Genomic DNA, 12,448 nt, shown 5'->3' on the forward strand with positions numbered 1-12,448 from the left:
AAGTGTCCGTATCCATATGGGAGTGTGTGTCGACAGCCTGTAACACCATTTGTTTGGGTTGTGGCTGTGCTCTTCCAGTCGTACGCTCCGAGCACCATGATCAGCTACACCTGCTGAGCCGGGACAGGCTCTCTCTGCGGGAGGCACAACTCAGCGCTACTTCATGGAAAAATGGCTAATGTCCTCAGCATCCCAGTGCAAGTGAGAGCTGGTCTCCTCCATTGCTGATCAGTCTAGTTTACATCAGAATCAGGTATCTACACTGCACCCTTCTGCCCTAAGCATTCAGCCTCGTTTACAGTGGGGTCGTGACCCTGGCTGAGTGATGGGAGAGTCAAATTGGAGCCAACCTAAACGGCACCCCCTCCTTCAAGCCCCATCCTTTTCCTCCCACACAGGCGGGGCAGGGGGCAACACCACTGTCACAATCAATTGCAACTGAAGGGACAAATAAAGCAGCCCTCCCCAACTAGTCTGTAATAGCAGTCTCTGCGATATCACAGACCCAATGAGCTGCCATGCAAAATTATTAGGCAGGGAGGAAGAAGAGGGGAACGAATATATTCTACAAAAGAGATTCTGGGTGTCTGGCAGGCTGTATGCCTTGTGAGAAATATATAAAGAGCATTTGGGGGAGGTGGAGGTACTAGCACCTACTCTGAGCCATCGAGGAGGGTGTCTGTCTGTTTTTCTTTTTTTTTCTTTTTTTTTTTTTTGTCTTGGCTGCACCCTCTGGGTCCCAACTGGGCCTTGTGTCACAAACAGATGGGCGCCACACAAAGGACCCCCTCACCTCACCAAGCTGGTCCCCGGCATGCCTGATTAAACCCTAATACCAAAGTTAGAATTGATACAGTGACTCGGTGGTGATTCAATTAGGGCAGTGGGCATGAGTGAAGCCGTACAAAAGAGATGGGGTAGTTACAAACTCATTTTAGTTTGATTATTATGGCATCCTGCACGTGGAAGCAGAAAATTACGGACTCATGTGTCGGAGACTTGATATCCTCTGGGGCCGTATCAGAGCTCACATACGAGCTGGATGTCACAGCTGACAAATTCACATACCCTTCATAGATTTGAGAATTGCCAAGTAACTCCTTAATGGCGGAAACTCACAAAGCAAAATTGAAGCAGTATATTGAAGAGAACTCTAGGTAAAGGCGGCTAACATCTTTAAAACTGAAACGGATAATGATTATATAAGTGAAAAAATTAACAAAATGCAAAACTAACTTGGTAAAACTTACTCTGTTAGCTCCTGTAATGTTTTATATAAGCGTTTACATGATGCACACAGACAGAACCGTTTGAATTCTTTTCCAGCTAATTATTAAACACTAAAAATTGAAGTGAAAAATATTGGAATGGCATAAAGAATAATAAATGCAAAAATCAAGCGCAATAAAAGAATATTTTCACACAGAGCCGGACCACCTGCGTGCAAATAAGTGTTGCAAACATCTCTCCTCTGAGATTAGTCTATGTGATTTAAGATTCCTGTGATGATGATAATCAATATGGCAATTGCAATTGGCAATGATGTATGCACTAACCAGAAGTGCATTAGTCAGGACGACACCACACTGTGGGTATTGATAGCAGGGAGCCAATACGACACGCGTGAGGACAGATAGACGTATTACTATACACAGTAAAACATGGAGATACAGAGATCTCAGATGCCCAGCACAGACACTCAGCATTTTATCTACAAGTTCCATTCAATGACAAGAGCCGACCTGCACTTATACCGCAAAAAAGAAGAGACATCTTCTCTGTAGCATTACGTGTTTAGCATCCAGCTAGTTCACTACAGGTCAAAACATTGGACATAATTGAATTCGTTTCTCAAAATAATAATAATCATAAAAAAATTGTTTGGTAATATACGGTGTATACATATTCTTGAGGAGGTCAGGAAACACCCCCCCCCCCAGTACCCCGGCTCTTGATCTACATTTAAGGGATTGTGTGTGTGTGTGTGCGTGTTTGTGTGTGTGTGTGTGTGTGTATCCATGTGGAAGAACTGGGGAAGCCTCTTATCTCGCAATGTTCTCCTTTCATTTCTCACTCACTACCTCTCTATCTTTGTCTGGTCTTGCTGATATGCTAATCGGTGTGTAAGTGTATCCTGTCAAATAATTATGGCATATTAATACTATCCTCATCTCTGTATAATTTGCCCATATGCATAATCGTATTTAGCTGTTTCCTCAGAATGTGAGAACTGGAAAAGATAGTCTTACCTTGGGCAATTTAATCTGCATTGATTGAATATCAGACTCTTGTAAATGTGATAAAGTCTTATGCGGCACAGACAAACGTTTTCAGATTTGACGGCTTGTCATGGGACTCATTACTATATTTGCAACTTATTATAAGAGTGAATGTAAAACCATGACAATGAACCACAGGATGACCAAATGAATGCAGATTTTCCTATACGTCTTTTGGGGTGGGTATCATACAAGGTCTAAAGAAAATAAAGGACTATAAACACTTCAAAGATGGAAAAGAATTCATTTTGATGCTTAATTTAAAAGTGAATATGGATGCAGTGCAAAAAAGAAAGAAACAGTTTTACATACTCAAGCACCCCTGCAAAATCAAGCCTGTTTCTATTGCAGAAAGGAGTTTATAGATGTGGACATTATGCAGAAAGAGAAAGGGCAGACCTGACTCAGTGCAGGTCACGTAAGGATGAGCCACTCAAGGAAATGACAAGTGTGGAAGATAATGGCGCGAGCGGCTCACCAAATAGGCATTCATCTTTGTTGCTTTTGTAAGGCAGGGCAAGCCAAGGTCAGCAGCTGAGTGAAGCATCTTTGTGAGAAGGCGGACTCAGAGAACAGCAGACCGGACAGGAGGCCACGTGTCGCTGGCAGGATTAACAATGGTCATTTCACAGAGGAACAGCCTATTTTCTCTTCCGTTTGTTTCGAACACCCGAAACACCCTCTAGCCACTTAGGGCCTGCCCTCTCCTTGACATTTGACCCCTGACTGCTCACAGGTGCTGGCCCCACACATACGTACGACACACACATATTCAGGTCTCTTCCGTGCTGACACGAGAAAGAATGAGGTGCAAAAACCTTCCACCGGTGCCCCAAACACCCTCAAGTCTCTACCCATGACCTACCTCTTTCACCTTCTCGAAGGCTAGGAGAAAAATGAGAGCAGCTCATGTTAGGAAACACTTTCAATTTGTCTCTGGGTAATATGCGAGCTATTGCATTAAAGACAAATAGCATCCCCCTCTGTTTCCTTTATCACTGTCAAGGCAATTAATAGGCCAAGGACCCTTTTACTGGGTTAGCAGACAGAGGGCAAGACGAGAATCTCTCATACACGAGCCAACACGTCCGGCAGTATCCCATCATCATCACCACTCTCAGAATGCACACAGGTTAGCACATTCATTTTTAAGATAATAATATATCTGTCAGCTAGTGTTTTAATGTACAGATGGTCGGTTATGAGTACTAAATGAGAGTTATAAGCAGGTCAAGACAGCATCTGTGAACGCTTTTCTCGTTTTTCGAAGAATGTGAAATCCTGTGGAATGAATTCACATTTACGCATGTGTATTTAAGTTTATGCATTCTCTGGGAACCGAACCCCTGCCTTTGGTGATGCCAACACCTTGGTTTAATAATTTGAGCTTTTGGAAAAGCATTTCAACAGATAAAACAAATGTTAAAGAGATCATACTGCACTCTCATTAGCAGTTAAAAGCATCATCAAATCTGTGTTCATTTATTAAATGTTTAATAAATGAACACAGCGGGCATGAAACCAATTCTGCAGATTTCTGCGAGCTCAGATTCCATTATAAGTGGTACTTTTTCAAATGGACTCAATTTGATATGTATCCCTTTAAGGCTGTCTTATATATGCTGTTGGGAAATGTAGCTTTAACTGTAGTGTCATAGTGGACACAATGAAAAGAAGTTTAGCAAGGTGTTGCCACTTTAACAAGGTGTTTTATCCCTATCTAGGTATAGTGTCAGCCATGAATTGAACATCACCTTCATTAGCATAGTCAAGGACATCATCAAATCTGCATCCATTTATCTGTATCACTGTCCATAAGGTATTATTATATCATGACAACTAAACAACAGGAGTGCCACACTTAATGTTGTTCAGTGCTTTGTAAGTGTTTATGTGGGGGGAAACATGAACAGTTGTCAGGATCTTCCTCCTTTTTTGCACAAATTTGATTTCGAGGAAGTGGACGTTTGCGTGTAAGTGTGTGTAACAAAACGATAAGAGAAGCAGGATCTGATACAGGATGATAAAACAGTTTTGCTGATGTCAGGATGGATTTTTGCATTTCACAGGGGAGGAATTGGATGTTATCTGTGTCAGGGGAACATTTTTCCCCCGGAGGCTGCCCTGGGGCCATAGCCTTTCCCTGCTCACCCACAGACACAAAGCTAATCTCTCTGTGCATTACTCAACAACATGCAGTCATGATTCGTGAAAAAAAAATGAATGGAATATAAGCAGCTTTAATTCATTGTACACATTCCATACAACTTCTCCAAATTCATTTAATGTTGAGAACATCAACGGCTGCTCAAAGCAGTTAGGATGGGGCAAAGGGCAGGGGAGGTCTGCGCCTGTGTGTGGTAGAGTGAGAGAGAGAGAGAGAGAGAGAGAGAGAGAGAGAGAGAGAGAGAGAGAGAGAGAGAGAGAGAGAGAGACTCGGGTCTACTTGTCTGTGCGCCTTTCAGCTAGTCCAAGCCTGATCTCCGACGGCTGCCCGGCTACTTTACATGTCTCATTTGAATATATTGATTGGGCCATCTGTAAGCCATTTATCTCTTTCAAAGAACCGTTAGAACAAGCCACCCCTCCTTCCTTCCCGCCCACCCGTGTCTCCTCTCACATTTACACACATACACGCACGAATGCTTGCACACACATACGCACACACAAGCACGCACACACACACGCCTCCCCCACCTTTAGATACACACAAATGAACACATATGTGCATCTAAACAAAGCCACCACTTCGACATGCTAATGTACAGATGATGATAATAGAGACGCAATATGCAAAAAATATAAAAATAAATCAATACATAATAATTGACATCGGCTTTATCTAATTAAAATTGTCCTTCATCTGTCTCTGTGTGGAGTTTTCTCTGGGAACAGAGTGATTTAGGACCATGGACAGCTCCTTTAATGCCAGATTCACCTCAGCAACATGTAGGCCCAAAGTCCCTTTATGGAAGTCAGTTCACTTGGCAGCCATCTTGGTAACTCTTTCCAGACATTTATGTTTTCTAGTATATAAGCAGTGTTGTTATTGTTAACTAAGAGTAAAATTATTCAAAACAGTTCCTCGGTAATTGAAATAAGCTGAAAAAACATAAATATTAAATTTAAACTTTTTAAACTTCAACACTTCAACTTTTTAAACATAAACTTCAAAAATATAAACAAAAATGTCAAATGTAAAAAATCTGAACTAAAATAAGTTTAAGTACTAAGATTACTAAAAACTGAAATAAAAATAATATAAATAGGTATAAAAACACAAAATACAGCAAATGCACATACAATTTCTAAAACTAAAATGAAAACTGAAAATATAAAAAATTGGAAATATTAATAAATACTATAAAATACACAATAAACACACTATAAATAACACTAAATATAAGTACAGCTGGAATATATTTGTATGGAGAAAAACTGAAATATCTGTTGTTAGTTTGTCAAAATCACTTTTTTAAATTGTCAAAATCTTTTTGCTATTTTCTTTATTTTTCATATTAATGTTTAGGATAGTTAATATTATGGTTGCCTGTTTCCACCTCAGAGTGAAAAAAAAAAGAAAAGTGATTATGAGCTTAAGTTAGAAATAAGAAATAAAGTCACATTGGAGGATATAAAGTTGCAATTGGAAGAAATAAAGTTAAATGAGTACTTTTGTATTTTATTTTACGGAGAAATGTTTTGTATTTTAAAGAGGTAATAGGCTCACATACAGTATAATGCACATTCTGCCTTAAGCAAACAATATCAAAAAGGCAATTGGCTATTTAACCTGAGAAGTGTGGCTTTCTGTCACGATTCCTGTCCTGTGTTTCCCTTGTCTTGTGTGGACTTTTGTTATTTCCTGTCCTGTGCCATGTTTTGTAGTCCTTTGTAGTTTTTCTTGTTTATTAGTCTCCCCAGGTGTTTCTGATTAACCACCACGCCCCCTTGTTATCTTGTTTAGCTTGTTTGCCTGTGTATATACCTCTGTGCTTCAGTTGTTGTTTGTCGGTCGTTGTAGCTGTTTCCATGTTTCTGTCTTGAGTTCTATGTTCCATTTTTTGCCCTGGTTTTCCTGTTTTGTTTCATTAAATTAAGTGCTTGCATATGGATTCTCTCTCTGCTTCATTCCTGCCTCTTTGTAACACTTTCATTCTTGTCACATTGAGCATCTCCTCCTATACTCTTTCTGATGTGGGCACATAAATATATAATATATAATTTTTTAAAGATAAAATAAAAGTAAAATATGTATTTATTTCAAATAGAAAGAGAAGAAAAGCTAATTAATGCATTGGTAGGGTGAAGGCAGCTGTGGTAATCTTCTCATATCACAATCGTCATAGTATTAGCGTGTTGTTAGAGCGAAGGCAAGGTTGAACCATCCCATTGTGCCGAGACGCAGGGACCCATCTGCAAGCAGCAGATATTATTTAGAGATACGCAAGCTCTGTGAATAAAGCAATTGTACCACTTTGCCCGTCTGAGCTGTGTGAAAACCTCCTTTTACAGTGGACTAGACACCAGACGTCCTGTTCTGGCCTCGTCTCAGCTTCTTTTGGCCTGGCTGTGCTTCTACATCATCAGTGGAATCAGCTGATACAGCAATAACCTCATTGGCCGGATGCCATTTCCATGCCTGGTTTTGCACACACATTGAGAGGATCTGGTCTCATCAGGTGATGTTGGTGATGGCAACAATCATGGTGGTTTCTCACAGTGTCATTTGAATTTTTACGAGTCAAGCAGAGCTGACGGTGACCTTTCTGTGGTGCGTAAGTGCAGGCCCAGCAGATGGTGGAAAATTGGACGGACTTTCTGGGCCATACGGAGCATATGCAGTGAGTTTGTGGAGCCTCGCCGTAGAGCGGCGGAGCCCGGGACGTGGACGGCCGCCCGGTGAGACTGGCACAGCTTGCTGACATTGGCATGGTGCAAAGGTACAGCACGCCACCCTCTGAGCGCCTCTTTCCCTTCTTATCCCTCGTTCAAACACAAACCCACTGGACCCAACGAAACGAAGAGGTACTTAACCCTGTGCTAATCACATTAAGAGAGACAATGAGAGCTTGCTCATGGCTGGGACATTAATCTACAGTAGGTTAACCTGAGGACTGGAAATCACAGTGTTTTGTAGCAAACCCAGACCTGTGTGGTAAGTGATAGAAATCAAACCAGTAACTGACACGCTTTATCATTTTTAGTTGTAAGCTGCAATAAGTTGCAGTTAGAAGCAAACTTTTTTTGAAAGAAGTCTCTTATGCTCACCAAGGCTGCATTTATTTGATCAAAAATACAGTAAAAACATTAATATTGTGAAAATATAATTACAATCTTTCTCATTTAAAATATTTTAAAATGTAGTTTATTCCTGTGTTGGCAAAGCTTAATTTTCAGCATCATTACTCCAGTCTTCAGAGTCACATGATCCTTCAGAAATCATATGATGATTCGGTGCTCAAATAAAATTTCTTATTTTTATTCATGTTAAAAACGGTTGTGCTGCATAATATTTTGTGGAAACCGTATTTTCCCACAATTCTTTGATGCATAGAAAGACCAAATTGAAACGCATTTAAATGTCTTTTCTGACACTGAGCAACAATTTAAAAAATCCCAAACCTTACCGATCCCAAACTTTTGAATGGTAGTGTATGTTTGATAAAATCTTTTAATTGCATCAACAAATGTCTGAAAAAGCCATTTCCTCAAAAACTAGGTTTCATGACAGCCAACATTTATATCTCGAGAATGGTTTGGATTAGAAACATAAAGAAAGATTTTTTTTTTTTTTTCAGTGATGGAGCAGGTCACAAGGTTCTCATTTCAAAAATTCCCCAATGTACAACCTATTACAGTAGAAGTCAAGCAATGGCAGTTGCATTGTATGTTCTATGCTAACAGAGGTAGGATGTCCAATTCTGACCGTTTGAGTGACACCTGCTCTGACTGTTGTGTTCATACGGTCAACTTTAGATCTGCAAGCATCCTATTGTACTGTGTCCTTCTTTCCCATCACTCTGCATCAGCAGTGTTCTGTCTTACTCCCAGATAGCATTCCTTTTTTTTTCTTTCCGCCTCTCCCCCCTTCAGATGTCAGCATCTGTACACAATTCCTGCGCTGCAAATCCTTCAACTGGATGGATGAACGTCCGCAGCCCATTCATCATCGCTCTTATCCCCTGCCCTCGCCGCTGTTTTTACATCATCCTGTAGTCAACTTGACAAGTGATGTCCCAGTCTCTCTTTCTCTCTTTTTTCTCTCTTTGCCTTCTCCCCACCCTCTGTCCATATCTCTGTCCGTTCCTTTCCCTTCTCCAGCCTGCACCACTGGGACCAGTGCGGCACTGTCTGCTCTAGCCGTAAAAGGCCTATAAAAAGCTAACACGGCGAAGAAAGGGTAATGATGAAATTTAACTGCTTGCCTTGGCGCACCTGGGGTCTGGTGTGGCCCGGGGCCTTAAATCGCTTCCCCCATCGTTGCCACCGAAGGGCCCAGTGCACTGAACCAGAACTGTCCCGCCGAGGTCAATGCCACTGCAGAGAGGGAGAGTTATTTCGTTTTAAAGATGTGATATAGATTTTGTGGGATCTCATTTGAGCCTGAATAAAAGAGCTGGCCAGAGGAAGTTTGAAATATGGTGGACAAGAGACTCTGCTAGAGAAGGACAGTAACTGTAGTGGTGTTTAACCTGCAGCGGGCCGGATGACTGCTGGGATCAGCATTACTTGGCCTGTGTTTATATTAGCATTGGGGAAGCTGGTTTGAAACTGGAGCTTCCCAAGCTATTCGTAATTTGAAGTTAAACTATATAGGCGATATGCTCAAAAAAAGAGTAGCATTATTCGATATTTTTACTGGAGAACATTGACAAAAAAGTCATTTTTGCTGTGTATTTAAAGGGTTAGTTCACCCAAAAATGAAAATTCTGTCAGTAATTACTCACCCTCATGTTGTTCCAACCGCGTAAGACCTTCGTTCATCTTCGGAACACAAATTAAGATATTTTTGATGAAATCTGAGCCATGTCTGAATCCTCCATAGGCTGCTATGTGACCGAAACTTGCTGGCCCAGAAAAGTTATTAAAGAGATCGTTAATATAGTCCAAGTGACTCCAGTGGCTCAATCTTAAGTATATCAAGCGACGAGAATACTTTTTGTGCGCAAAAACAAACAAAAATAACGACTTTATTCCACTATTCATTTCCTTCTCTCTGGGCCTCTAGTTGGTTCGCGTAGTGTTTTTGCGCAGCGCGTCCGTGTTACACGTCACCACGTAGGCTCACTATTGGTCGACGCGCGTCATGTGTGTGATGCGTGATGACGTGCAACACAGACGCGCAGCGCAAAAACACTACGAGGCCCAGAGAGAAGGAAATGAAAAGTGGAATAAAGTCGTTATTTTTGTTTGTTTTTGCGCACAAAAAGTATTCTCGTCGCTTGATATACTTAAGATCGAGCCACTGGAGTCACTTGGACTATATTAACGATCTCTTTAATAACTTTTCTGGGCCAGCAAGTTTCGGTCACATAGCAGCCTATGGAGGATTCAGACATGGCTCAGATTTCATCAAAAATATCTTAATTTGTGTTCCGAAGATGAACGAAGGTCTTACGCGGTTGGAACAACATGAGGGTGAGTAATTACTGACAGAATTTTCATTTTTGGGTGAACTAACCCTTTAAAGCAGTAAAATAGTATTTCAAATATTTTAATAATTATTATATTTAAAAATAAAAGTTCTGTCATCTTTTAATCACCCTCATATTGTTTCAAACCCATTAGACTTTCCTTCATCTTTGGAACATAAATTAAGATAAAATGTTTAACATTTTTGTTCAACCAAACATTTCAAACTTCAAAAAGTTCAGAAAGAGACTGTAAATGTAATAATTTTTAATTGAGTTGAGTTGGTTTAATCCAAGTCCTCTGAAGAGACACAATCATATCAGATAGATAGATAGATAGATAGATAGATAGATAGATAGATAGATAGATAGATAGATAGATAGATAGATAGATAGATAGATAGATAGATAGATAGATAGATAGATAGATAGATAGATAGATAGATAGATAGATAGATAGATAGTGTTCCAAAGATGAATGAAAGTCATACAGGTTTGGAACGACTTGAGTGTGAGTAAATAATGATGGATTAATTTTCTATTTTTTGTGAACTAACCCTTTAAAGATACACTGTAAAACTGCCATTCTTAATGAATATTGTTGTTTTTCAGCTAAAATATTTTTAAAATAATATTTTAATGCTTTAAGTACACAGCAAAATAACTTTTTAATGCGTTTGTTGACATGTTCTCCAGTAAAAATATCTAAAAATCCCTAAAACAACAAAAATTTGAGAAACAATACTGCAATTTCAGAGAATGTATCTTCATATCTTTCAGATAATGTTACATTCTCTATAGAATGTATCTTTCAGAGAATGTATTTTTAATTCAAGTAGCTTATATTTTGTCTTATTGCACTTGCACATAAATTACAAAATACAACAGTATACAACCTCTGAAAATAAATCCTAATTTATGCATTGTTTCTTTTCAAAGTCATGAAGAAGTTTATTTTAAGGTGTCCTTGTAACAGTGTAACTATAGTACGGAGTAATTTTAATTAACAATATGTACTTACTATATAATTAAGGTTAGGGTTTGGTTTAGGGTTGGTTGCATGTAATTAAGCATTATTTACTGTTATTACTACATTACAACGTGACAAGGACTGTAAAATATTTATTGTTACTTTTTGTGGTGTATTTAAAGCTGTCTTGCATTACTCAAAGCAGTACTTTTCTGTCACAAAATATCACTCAAAATTGGGTGTATGTACACTACAAGTGATTAAAAACCGAAAACAATCAAATTTCTTTAAGATACAGTCATAAGAAAATAGCATTTAGCTTAATGTTAAAAGCAACCAAATGCAGCATTATGTGAAGCATTTTGTAAACCACTTGTTTTATATGAACTGTCCGGATGAATCAGTTCACTAAAAAGATTGAATAGAGGACACTTTCAGAGTGAATTTGATTACTCAGCTTGGCTACAAAGCTGTGTGTTCAAGCAATGTAACAAAAACAGCAATGTAGTGGACCACACCAAAAAGTAGCTTGAAAACTTGAACACCTAAAAAGCGACACTGTTTTGAAAACAGTTTAACTACCATCATGCTACTAAAAATGTAGTGTCCACATACAGTCATACACTGGCTGTATCTGTCCATCTCAGCATGCCTGGCGCTGCCAGGGCATGACTATTTTCAGTTCAGTGACTGACTGGCCCATGCCCAGAGCTCAGTCAACATCCCTGAGTTGAGATCCTGGCAAGCTATTGTTCAGGACTCCGCCTCCCACCTGTCCCTGGCTACGGCACAGGCCCTTCTCTCTCTTTTAGCTCAGAGCCTCCTGGCCTGCCGGCGTGGAAAATCACCCTTTGATGGGCCGGCAGAGCTGGCAAAGGAAGCAGCCATACTGCAGATATATATATACATATATATATATATATATATATATATATATATATAGAGAGAGAGAGAGAGAGAGAGAGAGAGAGAGAGAGAGAGAGAGAGAGAGAGAGAGAGAGAGAGAGAGAGAGTCTAAGTCCAGGCTGCATTGTCTCCTGCTTATGGAATGTTGTAATCCTGGTAAACAGCTATTGTCATCCCCCATTAAATTTTACTGTTAATAAGTTATTTTAGGGTGTTTAAATCGTTCTTGCACTGTAATAAAGCATTACTATTTTAGTAGTATAATCTGTAGCTAGTTTGCATCCAGTATAATGTAAATTCAAGTCTATATGTTTTTTATTTTGAGTTTATTTTGAAGACATGGTAATAAAAAACGAGTCTGAACATCCATTTAAAAAAACAGTTCTGGTCCTGGATGTTGCTCGATGAATACAGCATTCTAGTTTATAATATAAAATATAAAATTCCTATATATATGTGTATGTGTGTTGCTTTGGCAACTATAGCTAAAAATATAACATTTATTTTTAATATTTAATTTTATTTAAGCAAGTAAAGAAATAAAGAACATGTTTTTATGGTTTAAGTTTTAGTTAGTGATAATAACCCTGAGATATATTAATATATTTCAAACATAATGTTGTCTTCATCATATACAGTATAGCGACCCTTATGTTTTA

The 12,448-nt window shown here is 39.1% G+C and overlaps 1 protein-coding gene across 1 annotated transcript in view; it reads left to right on the top strand.

Annotated features, from left to right (window-relative positions):
- The first annotated feature begins 9,599 nt into the window (after nt 1–9,599).
- clip3 (CAP-GLY domain containing linker protein 3) overlaps nt 9,600–12,448 on the top strand; it is a 769,717-nt gene continuing 766,868 nt past the window's right edge. Inside the window, exon 1 of the mRNA XM_079886024.1 lies at nt 9,600–9,920. The gene's annotated coding sequence lies outside the window, so the exon portion shown is untranslated. The remainder of the gene's footprint in view (nt 9,921–12,448) is intronic.

Source organism: Squalius cephalus (genome assembly GCF_949319135.1).
Source record: "Squalius cephalus genome assembly, chromosome: 11".
NCBI classification, from domain to species: domain Eukaryota; kingdom Metazoa; phylum Chordata; class Actinopteri; order Cypriniformes; family Leuciscidae; genus Squalius; species Squalius cephalus.